General features: G+C 38.0%; 1 long non-coding RNA gene across 1 annotated transcript in view; it reads left to right on the top strand.

Annotated features, from left to right (window-relative positions):
• The window catches only part of LOC131461094 (uncharacterized), a 75,483-nt gene extending 65,021 nt beyond the window's left edge, over positions 1 to 10,462 (top strand). Inside the window, exon 3 of the long non-coding RNA XR_009240441.1 lies at positions 8,040 to 10,462. This is a non-coding gene — a long non-coding RNA (uncharacterized LOC131461094). The remainder of the gene's footprint in view (positions 1 to 8,039) is intronic.
• Positions 10,463 to 12,925: the final 2,463 nt, after the last annotated feature.

Here is a 12,925-nt window from a genome sequence, read left to right as displayed (position 1 = left end):
CACTATTTGACAGAGGATAAAACACAGTCTTGCAGACAGAATCGATGCACTACTTCTAAACTGGCATGGATTATGTTTGAATTTCATATATCTCTGTCTCCCTCATTGTAGTCAAATCTAAAAATTGATATCTGTCAGTAGCAGCTTCTCTGAGGCATCTGCTCTAGCTTTGTGCACAGGGGGACATACTCCCCGTTAAATTAATGCACGGTACAACTACTCAGATGTATGGTTTGCAGAGCATCCACCTCACTCTACATTTTCAACTTCAATGTCATCCAACAGTAGATTTCCCTCAAGGCTTAACTGATTTGTAAATGGTGCAGTTCACCCCTATTGTGCAGCTTACAATGTGCCTTTGAAAAATAGAGAAAAAATAATAAGTTCTATTCCCTTTTATCCTGCATTGTGCCACTCAGTGCACCTGGGGAAGTGTAGCATTTGCATGATAAGAGGAATATTGAAAGAGAAGCCATCTGAATTCAATATTTCAACAATTTGTCCCAGTGTTGCAGACTTGCAGCACGCTCAAAAAAGTGTTTTGTGTGACATGTTCTGTACTTCTGCTCATGCCAAAGATATTTTTGCACAACCGCTCACATTCGACTGTTAGCAGTAAGTCCTCGTGCTGAACGAATACATTTTCTTTCATTCATTATTCATCCACTTTTATATTGATCTCATGAACTAATTAATCTAACTAATGCCCCAGTCCCTTTTCAAGTATCCCTTATTAATCACAGGTGCATACTCCTGCAGTGTAGTCTTTGAGACGCAGACTGTGAGGGTGAGAGAGGGCAGGCGCTTCGAGGTATATACAACAGATGGACCTTGTAATACAAGTGAATATGTTGTGCATTGCTTGCACAAGAAGGTTAAAATGTTCACATAAAGCTGGAAGACTTGACCTCTGACACCCTCGCCATGTGAAGAGCTGTGGGCAATCAACGCATCCTTAAAAATGTGCCATTGCTGCACACAGATTCCCTGTCTAGTATCTACCACACACAAACTCCACTGCTGCGGCAAAGCAGAGTGCACAACTGTAGGGGCAGGTCTTTCCCCCTGAGAGGCCTGTGGTGAGGTAAGCTGAGTCACACAGCAAGCGCCAAAGGATTTGGGTAGATGAAAGCAGCTTTTCCATCACAGCCACCTTCAAAGAGCAAGAAGCCATCCACAGCGACGGGACATGGGATCAAAGGCCTCGAGAACTCTTGCTAATTAATAGGTGGAACTCCTGTAAATGTTTAACAAACTATTGTCTGCCGCTGTCACACAAGCAAAGGTTGAGCAGAAGAGGCAAGAAGAGGATGTGGCAGCAGAGGGAGGGAGGGAGGGAGGAATCGAGTGAGAAGGACAAGATGAGAGAGGGTTAGCAGTCCCATTGTGCAGAAGTGAATGCTTTGTGTATGCGTCGCCTTGTCCCAAAGAGAATGGCATGTGTAGGTGTGCGCTAATGTAAGCTGAGAATGCAGCACTCTTGTACTCCTCAGCAACAATCTCCCACAAGGCAACAGTGACCTCCCTCTCAATACTTCACTTGCTCCAGTCATGTAGTTGTGATTGAATAGCAAATCATCATACCTTCCATACTATGTTGTTGTGGACACTATTCCCATAGGTTTTTTTTCATATGAATGCACACTGGATAGGCAGTTATCACAGGTTTGTTATGTTTTTTTGTCCTTGTTTCAAATTATGAAATGTACACAAAATCATCTATGTGTGAAACTATAAGCACATATATCTGCAATACGGTTGTGACAATTAGATGTGACTGACATTTGTGTGTAAATAGCACATTTCACATTTGGTTTATCTTGAGGAAGCTCGACTAGAGCACCTGAGGAAAGATGCAAGATCAGTCCACTTACTGCCCAATCAAGGAAAACTAATTTTACCTTTATCTCTAAATCACTGAACTGTGAAATGAGCAGAGCATGCAGCTGGAGGAATTCATACACGTTCATAGAGCTGGAGTGTACTTTGTCTGTATTGTTTCCATAAATGTCATACTTTTATAGAATGGTCCGGGTTCATTTTGACCTCAGTTGTCTGCCTGATTTGATGTGTCCTCCCTCCAAATCACTGCCAGCTTTCTCAACATGGAAGATCACAAGAATGGCCTCTAGAACAATAAGTCTTGCTGCCATAACCCAGTCACTGAAATGGCAACTCAGGTACCTTTATAATCTTATGACTATCCAAACCCTCTTGATTTGATCATCTTCGCTAGAATACATTTATTTTTAGATGTTTGTTAAATTGCAGGTGCTTGTGCTTTCATGTGCAGATCTCATGTGTGTGTTAATGCACCCTCTGACTGCTGTATAATATATAATATTATTATATGGTCACTCCTTTGCTTATTCATAGACTGTATATAAAATGGACTTGCGTTAGTAGGATGTAAGCAGCCTACTTCTGACTTGATTTATTTCATCAACAAATATTTTCTTGAGAAGTGAATTGGCTCAATTCGGTTTCAGCTCTTCAACAGCACATGATGTCAATTTTGTAAATTCTATTCCCATTGAGAGGAAAATAATAAAACATTCAATCGAAGCCTGGCTGCAGATGATGTCCATGAACCTCTGATTTAAAAACTGACATGACATGACCAAAACATGAATATCAGGTGTGACTTAGCTCCTGATTTGGCAGGAATGTGGATCTGACAATAGAGACAAAGCCCCTGTTTAGTGTGATTTGCCATGGCAGACACTTTCCGAATGGCACCTTGCAGCCAACTCGCTATGGGTCAAGAGGTCCCTGCTCTGTAACCCGTGGCAAACAAAACACTGACAGAAAGTAAAGGGACAGAAGTCAAAACAAAATGCCTACACTGCACAAGGGGGGGGGGTCACCTTCTCAAATTCCTGCATAGAGACAGTTTCATGGTTGGTCTGACAGTTTGTTCTAATTTTCCTCTGCAGACTTGTGGTTTGTCCTCCCTGCCATTTCAGATGCCTGGGGTTCAACCAGACTGGCACTGCAGCAGTGAGCATTTGTCAGCACAGATTGACTTTTTTGCCCCATGAGGTGTCGATATGCTGCACCTGACAGTCCGCTGGCTCTGTGCAGTTTGCCTGCCTTGTTAAGTCTGACACTGACAAGAAGTGACTGGGTGAGAACTGACACACAGAGGAAAATCCACGGCTCTAGCAAATATTTGATGATGTGATTTTCGCTAGATTGGAGATGGAAGCCAATGTTGACATTTATGTAACATCTGCACAGTCGCGTCGCCGGTGTCTGTCTCTCTCCCTAGATTTGTCTCCCTTCCTTCTGTCGCCTCTCTACATTTCACTGAAAGTAGCGGTGGTTGCAGAGAAAATGACATTTGTGTCTAATTTTAGAAAGAGAAAGAAGGTAGTAAATAAATTAATTCTGGTTTCACAACTAATTAGCTGAAATACCAAATGAATGCCATTACCTGGCTGCCATCTTCCCTAACCATTCCGTGATTGATTATCTGTATCTCACCACGTGCAAACCTAAATCATACATAATGAAGTACAAAGCCAGGAAAATGCTGTGTGAATTTTATATTGTGATAAGATGAACATATTCAATGGAAGAAAATAAATACAAACATTTCAATGCCAACAGGGAACAAACTCAACTTTTTTAATTTGAAAATCTTGTAAACCCTCCAGCTGTTTTTGAAGCATAAATAAATTGCAACTTCCACATCTCTGTGTCATAGATAATGTCACAGAGCGGACTTAGAAAAAAAAATTTGACTTGTGAAAAGGACCACTCGTTAATGAGTGGTTCATTACATGGTTGATTGACTGTGTTCATTTTAAATGCATGCCCTCAGTTAACTGGTAGAATTCTCACAGAGCACAGTCCCTTGTGTGTCAGAGGGTAACGATACATACCCTCACTGGCCACTTTTTAGGCACACTTGTGAACTTCAAGTTCAACTGCTTGTTAAGGCATAATATCGGTCAATCCAATCAAACCAACTCTGCATTTAAACAAAAAGACCCGGGTTCATAACCCAGTCCAAACAAGGGCCTTTCTGCATGACGTTTGTATGTTCTCCCTTTGTTTTACCCAGGTACTCCGGTTTCTTCCCTCAGTCCAAAAAACATGCAGGTATATAAGACATATATAAAAATATAAAACTAAAACTAAACAATATAAAACTAAATATGTTTGCTAGCAATGTTTTCAATTTGGTCATAATTATCACATTATTGTATGTATTACATTCAACACTGAATTAAATCACACATATAAGCTTGTTTGATGTTTTAATTACAGATGACAACATCATTATTGTGATTTTTAAATGTATTTATCTGTTTTTGAGATATATATGTATGTATATATATATATATATGTATGTATATAAAGTGAGAGAGATAGAGAGAGAGAGATTTATTTTGCATCATAAAAATGCTTTTATTATGAAATAGATCATCCCATATCAAAATTAGCACTTTTACTTTGAAATTCTGCAAAATATCATTATGAATATCTTGGTATATTGTGTTTTAATTTCAAGTTCTTGCCTTTTTCTTCCCTAGACCGGCCTCCTCTTGACCAGACTAGATGCTCATTGGCCCCAGGTCATTTGAGTTTGACACCCCTGCTCCAATCTGACCGTATGTGTGAATGTAAGCGTGAATGTTATTGTTCAGAGTGTCAGCTCTGTGTGTTGGCCCTGCGATGGACTGGTGATCTGTCCAGGGTGTACACAGCCTTTTGCATGTCAGCTGAGACTCTGGGATTTGGTCTCCTGCAGCTCTGTGGCCCTCGTGTGGAAGACAAAGCAGTAGATAATAAATGGATGCATGTAGAATGGTTGTTGGTACCAGACAGACTGCTCTGTGTATTTCAGGAACTGCTCATCTACAAGGCTTCTGACTCACAACCATCTCTGGGGTTTACAGAGAACGGTCCAAAAAAGAAAATATTCGGTGAGCGGCTAAAATGCCTTGTTAATGCCAGAGGTCAGAGGAGAATAGCCAAACAGATTTTGAGATGATAGACATCAATGATAACCACTCGTAACAACCATGGTATTATAGTGAATTCATATCTGAACACACAACACATCAAACCTTGATGCAGATGGGCTGTTTGTGTGTGGTAAGATGTCACATATTTGACCATGTGACCGTGTTGGATGGGTTGTATGCCTGGAAGCTTGAGTGTACTCCACCCCCTTAGCGAATAGTAGGCCAGCAGAAAAGTGCCTTTTAGTGCAATTACATGGGTTTCTACACATCAATTAGCAATCCAATTAAGTCTTGATGTGATGAATAGTGGTGAATAGGAGCAGAGGAGCGACTGATCTCACTAATAATGATTTTGCCATTTTCTCTGATCAGACAGTGGCCAAGAGGAAAGACATGCCAAGGTCATCAATTAACTCAAAGAGCGATCAGTAGAGAAAGCAAAAAATGATAAATAAGATGCAATGTTATCGTGCACAAACTAACCACGGTGTAAAACACTTTGCATATATTTAATTATTAATAAATCATAGTGAAAATAATGGAGTGCTTTCTTGTTCCCATTTCTTGAAAAAATGTACGAGTATTTTATTTATTTATTTTATTTTGGGTCTGGTTAATATCAGAATATTAAACAAGTATTCTTATTATTTAATATTGTTAGTATGAGAATGTTAAACACAATCGGTATTCTCATGATTGTCTTATTCAGATTATTTAATATGGTTATATGAGAATGTTAAAAAAAACATTGTGGGTAATCAGATTGTTGTCATCTGATGATTTAATCAGGTTAAAATCCGAATTTAAAACACAGTCATTATGATAATTTAATGCCGTTAGTATCAGAATATGAAACATGATCAGTATTCTGATTATTTTATCCAATTAATATCAGAATATGACACAAAGTATTCTGGTTATTTAATCTGGTTAGTATTTGAATGTTAAACATTGTCGGTATTCCGATTATTGCCTTCATCTGACTATTTAATCAGGTTAAAATCTGAATATTAAAATAGAATTCTGATTATTTAATCTGGTTAATATCAGAATTTAAAACATAGTCATATCATATTGATAATTTAATCCGGTTAGTTTCAGAATATGAAAGATAATCAGTATTCTGATTATTTCATCCAATTAATATCAGAATTGTCTTCATCTGATTATTTAACCAGGTTAAAATCTGAATATTAAAGAGTATTCTCATTATTTAATCTAGTTAATATCAGAAAATGTAACACCAACAGGTGAATTTAAAGTCAGGGGAAACTAACCAACAATGTTACTCTTCAGCCCGTCTTTGTTTTCCGTGCTCTCTGCCACCTTCAGAGCACTGAGTATCCTCCTAATATTTGAAGGTTCATGCATACTTGGTTCCTCCAGGCCACTGGTTAATTCTATTTGGGTCAGTGACTTTAATGAAATAGATTTAATTCCCTTTTTTATGCCCCCCCCCCTTCCCACTTTGTAAATCTCTGATTAGATATTTTAGAACTTGAGCAACAAACTCTGTAAAGTGAAGTTGTGGGAATTTAAATATTCTAAAGCAAGGGCAACAGAGATGCAGTATGTACTTTTACTGAGGGAAGACAAACTTCAAGATTAACCTTTGAGGTATATTTCAAAGGGGCTTTTAAACTTGAAAGTGATAAGTAAACATTCAAATAATGCCATGTCACTTTCTCATCTATCGTTGCGTCCAACCCTGTCTCAAACTATCTTGTTTCTGTTTACTTCGACAACAGCAAATATGTTTACTATAAAAAAAATAGATTGTTCGTTTCTTTTCTTTAGTAACATAATAACTATCATCTGAACTTTATCAGGAAAATCCATCAAAATGTAAATTCTTACAAAAACCAGTCATATGTTGAGAATGTACATTTCTGCAAACCACAGATACACGTGAGCTCATGTTTCTGATAAGTTAGATTTGGTTAGTTTCAGGCACAGAAACATTTATTTAGGGCTAGAGAAATAATGTGTGTTTCATTCACAACATCAATCTCTCTCCCATGACAAAAATACACAAAATAATTGTAGGGTTTAATAAACACATCTGGATCATGGTTAAGGGGTGGGGTAGCTCAGTGGTTAAGACCGGTACCCTGTGTGCAAAAGACATCATGGTCGCAAGTTCAACAAGTTCAACTTCCTGTACAAAATGTACAAATACAACATCCCCCATGGTTTGCAGAGAAGTAAAGTAGAATTTATTTGTGTGTCCTTGACTGTTTATCCACTTGTTTAATGAAAAAGCATTGTTAGAAAATGTAATGGCTGTGTTTGCCTCTTCATTCATTCAGAGGCAGAGAAAAAGTGTAATATGACCTCAGATTAAGATTTAATGAAAAGCATATTCAAACGAACATGTTATAACTAATCCACAGACAAAAAGGAGCAACAAGGAAGTGAAGGACCAGGAATTGAAGCAGAGAGAAAGCGAGAGTAACCCTCTGTACTCATGTTAATGTTAATGGCATTAGTGTTACATACTATTTGTAATAATGTCAATAATCACAGTGCAGCTTTGTGCTGACAGTTTGGTTTTCGAACATTGTATAAAGGTGTTGTTCCGATGTGCATCATGCAAGCACTGAATTTCCCCCATTATGATCATAATAAGGTAAAAATAGTTCTGCAATTCAGAAAATGACAAAATAGTCAACACTTCACCCAGAGACCATTATATGTACCATTATATAATGGTGTACCTCTATACCTGCTGTTGCCCTTGACCACAGAGAGCCATCCCATTATTTTACAGACTGTTACATCTATTTAAACATTTTCACTACATGTTAAGTAAGTTTTCAGTTACACAACACTTCAGCAATTCTTAGACATTCTTTGGTAAAAATAATAGGCTTTCAGTATCTCCAGTACATCTAATATACAATTTAATTTGGTCTCTTTAATAACAGGCAATTATTCACATCCAGTAGAACAAGCGCTGTCAATCTGTATAAGAATGTGTACTATCAGTACACCCACACACACTTACCTTTATACCTTTTTTTATTTTGCTTGTGCAGAATCTCTCTTTTTTTTTTTTTGCAGAAAAGTGTGGATCCTTCAGCGGCTGAGGTGTGAGGCAGCAACCTCCCCATTGCATCTCGACACCGGTTTCTCTGCAGCATGTTGATGATAATGCAAGGTGAATTTTACGTGTGACAGACTTAATGCCGATGTCAGTCACACAGGTACAGTATGTAATGTGTACTAAATGTTAGGACAATTGCAGATCCTCACTTAGATTTGCCCCATTCCTGGTGGACAGATTACATCATCACCTCCTCAGTGCTGTAACTATTTTGACCATTTATAGGATTTTTTACATTTTAGTGCATTTTGTTGTGTTGAATGTTAATCGTGTTGATTGTTAAACACCTCTTCTTTTTGATAGAGTACAGTTGATTTCATGTAGTTCCCTTTTACATGTTATTACATAGTCACATTTTGAGATTAAGGGTGTTTTTATAAGATGTTTTTACCTATGCTCTAGCACTGGAATTGACCTTGAAGCAGGGAATGTGGAGACCAACTACCAACAAGAGCATGTACTCTCTCTGAACCGCCATGTGATCTGATTGCTCAAAGCTGCTGGTTATGGCACACATGTTCTCTCTCAAATCCCTTGATTTAAATTTTGCGGAAAGGTTATTATGGTATTATTGATGAATGATTCTGAAAAAATACTCTGTGTAGCTCAGTCATTTCAGATTATATGTTGATGTGCCCCCGATGCATTTACTAAAACGCAGCATTTGTATGGTGTAATGGCTCAGTGGTTAAGACTGCCAGTGTTTAAGACCCTGTGTGCAAAGACTTCATGGTCGCAAGTTCAACTCCACCCCTTATAAGTCGCTTTGGATAAAAGCTTCTGCTAAATGACATGTAATGTAATAACACTCATAAGACCTAATGAGGAAAAAAGCAAAATTAGATAAAAAAAATAAAATGAACACGTATAATAATAACAACACGAAGCCTGAACTGCATGCTTGTATTGTTTCAGTGTAACCTTCGTGACTGAACTGTGGTGTTGTTTTCATATATTTCACGTGTTCTACCTCTAAAGTGCTGCATCATTAGAAGTAATCTGTACAAAACCTAAATTCTGACGTACATAAGCACAAATGTGTGCGGACAAATTAAAGGCTCTGGCACAGGGATGCAAATACATTATACATTTCATAGTTGTTAATGACCTGTAACAAGTGGGCCTCCTGTTTGGTGCAGACTAATTACTCCGACGGTTCTTTTCAGTCTGTGTTGCTCATCACGTCCTTGTGGCCACTGCCTATGATGCTTGTGATTTTCCTATATTTCCAGTGCTCATTATAAAAGTTAATATATAGGTCCGCTCGTAGGTTATACATTGTAACAATAAAACCGGGGGAAATTGTTCTGAATGCCACTGTTAAGCTAATGGAAATCCTTTGTCTTCAGCCTGTGCACGCAGTATATCCACCACCACACCAGCCGCCTTGTTCACACTCCTACAGAATCCTACCTTACGGCGTCTAACAAGGGGACTCTTTCTCTTTGTAATACGTTTCATTTGCAAAACGCCGAAGTTCACGGTTTCATTCGGAATAAAAATCTGTATTTCAGCAACAAATACGTATATATATTACCACTACTGGCTGTGCCGTAGAGATAGTTTTCCATATCTAAACTTAAATATGCAGCAGCCCCAGGTTTAGAGATGAGAATGTGTTTTATTTCAGTGAAGCCCAGTGGAACATGGGTTACGAGCAGCTGGGTTGGTGGTATTACACGAGGGTGCATGTTGTATTGTGGGTAGGCCATCCATCAGGGAGACTGCAGCTCCCAAAGGTGGTCTCTTTATATGCCTGACTGCTGCACCCCCACCTTGCTCTACTTATAAACAGGCACACACACACACACACACATTCATATAGATCAAGACTTGATACAATAGAATCCCCACATAAAAATGAATTAAACCATTGTTATATTATAATTGAAGTAAAGTAAGTTTTGTGACTAATTCCAGACAGAAGTTAACAAATGATTTGCATGACAGCTGAATCCGAATGTCTCACTCTTGGACTGAAGCTGCCATTAGAGTTTGCTAAAAGTGAATATAATTCTGTGTAGGTTACAGTGTCTAGTGTTGGTGTTATACTCCTACTGTATACAGACAAGTATACATAAATATGTATACAAATAAAGAAACACACCACATACTGTATATATTCAGGTCCCTTTGGGACCACTTCGACTTTAGTCAGGGTCGAATTGGAAGCGTTTGCGTTGACTTGTGAATAAAGTTGACCTGCTTTTATGTGCAGTACATGCACAGTACACTGAAATAGTGAATTTCTCCTTATTTACTTCTCCAAAGATAACTAAGTTAACTGTATGTATGTGGTTGTCTTCATAATTGAAATAATTAAAGACTTATGTTTCAAAGACTGTCATGCATTGCATATTATTGCAGTTGCATTATTTTGGTTTCCTCATCACTTCTTTTTTTGTTTTTTAGACATATGCCCATCATTATTCTGCCTCATGTTTCAAATCACATTTGAAAGAGAAAAAATGATGTTGTGCCTCTTACGTATGAAGTGAAAGAGGGGCAGTCGGCCATGAAACGCTCTGAAATTGATTCCCTCGACATAAAGCACAATGGGTCTATTTAGTAAAGCCCGACTTAAGAAACGGTGGACGTTGATGTTTGATCAGGTACGAGGATTATCTCGTCATCAAGCTGCTCGCCGGGATCCATATTATAAATGATCTATGTCTGTACATGGTCGTGCGATATAAGAAGACACCTCTCACTGTCATTTGCAGAAGCAGAAAAGACCGAAGTGAAGGAGCTCATGAATACCCGCTGTATTAAGAGGTCATGCATATTCCATTATTCATCACATGAATTATTGAAATAAGGTGATATTTGTTCTTTACGGCACTGATCCAACACCCTCGTCATAAAGGTGTCCTTTCCACGTCGGTTTTAATTGGTAAAAAAAAAAGAAAAGAAAAAAACACTATAGTGATGTTACAAGAATGGGTATTTACAGTGACCGGGAAAAGAACTTATACACATTCATCTGACAGCTTTCACGAGGACCTCTTTAATAATTCTGTAATAATGAGTATGTGAGACATTGTGCATTTGTGGCGCAATGTGGCGTGCATTTGTGGCGTCACCTCGCATCACAGATGCGAGGTGACATCAATTACTTTTATCTCTTTTTTCTTCAATTATTATGCAGATTGAAAAGTATTTTCATCATGTTTTACCTAATTTGCCATATGTCATGGCCTCCAAGCACTTGATAGTCAACTCTTGTATTACTGGTGGTTACAGCTTTAATCAGTGGTTGCCACACTGGTGTCAGGACGCCGTGAAGGACATGAGACATGGGGGCGGTCGTGGTGGTAGTGGTGAATATAGTCTTTGAATTAAGCCATAATTCTTACAAAAATCCAAAATATTCACGTAAACTATAATTTTCCTGGTGTGTTTCCCTCCCCCCCCCCCCCCCCCCCCCCGTGCTGTGCTCATTAAATCACAACACTTAAATATACACCTGTTTTTCAAGTTTGTAGCCATATATAACTACGGTTAATACTGAGCATCTGCTGAAGTAAAGACACTTTCATGCAGTGTTATTGTCACTAAGCAACTACACTGATGGGTATTTTATGATGTGACATGTCAAACTCAGTTGCATAATTTTACATTTGCATAATTTTCATGTTTCAGATAATTTGTCAAACCTGTGTGGGAAGTCACAGCATGAAAGTGAAACATTGTGGTGTACTTAAATGTTTTACAGGCCTTTATGCTTTACCTTGACTCAAGAGGTTTTTGAACATTGTCTCCTCGGTGATTTGTTTGTTTATTTCTCAGCCGGCTCGTGCAAAAAGGAGTGAACTTGCTCCGACAGACTGGGTAAAGCGACTCTTCAGTCTTCACATCACACCCTCGTGAGTCAGAATTATGAATGATTTTTATTGTTTTTTTTTATCTTAATGACAGTGACCAAATGTTCACCTAGAGCCATCAGGGACAAGAGAGCCAGGTTCCTGTTTAATGTACAATGACGTTTGGATTTAAACAGAACGAGAATGTCAGTGTCGCGTGGATCCACTGAGACCCCTTTATTTGAAGTCTTTTCCTTTGCTCCGCCTGTAATTACTGAGGCCACTAGATGTCGCATAGCAATAAAACCTAAGCAGATTGCACAGATGATGACATTCTCCTCTCTTTGTCACTGTTTGAGAATTTATACTGTCAATTAAATGATTAAATCACAAATCTCTTAATCCATGAACTCAATCAATTATACTGTATAGATCGTCTGACTTTTTTTTTGATTGTATTGCTTCTAAGACTGACATTTATTGGTAGCATGTTGACTCTTATTACTTATTAGTATTAGCGTATTACTTCATTCATGTGAATGACCTCCCCTTCTCTTTCCTTCCACTCCTCTCTCATTCTCTCACAACCTTCTGAATATGTTAAAGCCCCCTGAAAAGGTGACATGTTTTATCATAATGCAGTTATCATTTAAAATTTTAACTATTAAAAAAAATATTTATTATTCATTTTAATAAAAAAAAATGAACAAATAAATAAATAAATACATAAAACCCAAGAGTCCTTAGACTCTGTTTAGTAATGTGGAACAAAAACACTTGTATCGCATCTTCGGTTCCAGTGTTTGCTGCAAGGGATAAAGAATAAAGTTATTTCACAAGAAGACAGAGTGCTTTAGTGTGTTTCCTCCTATGGTTGTGTTCATTATTTGATACCTAAAAGACTGCAGGAATCTTTATTATTATCTGGAATGTTGCAGTGCTTCTTCACGTCTTTGTAAACTATCAATGTTTGGTGGGTTTTTTTTTCTTTCTGCGATGTCGCTCTCTTTTACAAATGGCACATATTCCGTGGATGAAAA

Source organism: Solea solea, chromosome 6, assembly GCF_958295425.1.
Source record: "Solea solea chromosome 6, fSolSol10.1, whole genome shotgun sequence".
NCBI lineage: Eukaryota > Metazoa > Chordata > Actinopteri > Pleuronectiformes > Soleidae > Solea > Solea solea.
Note: the sequence above shows the minus strand (reverse complement) of the source record. Positions and strands in the feature narration are given on the sequence as shown.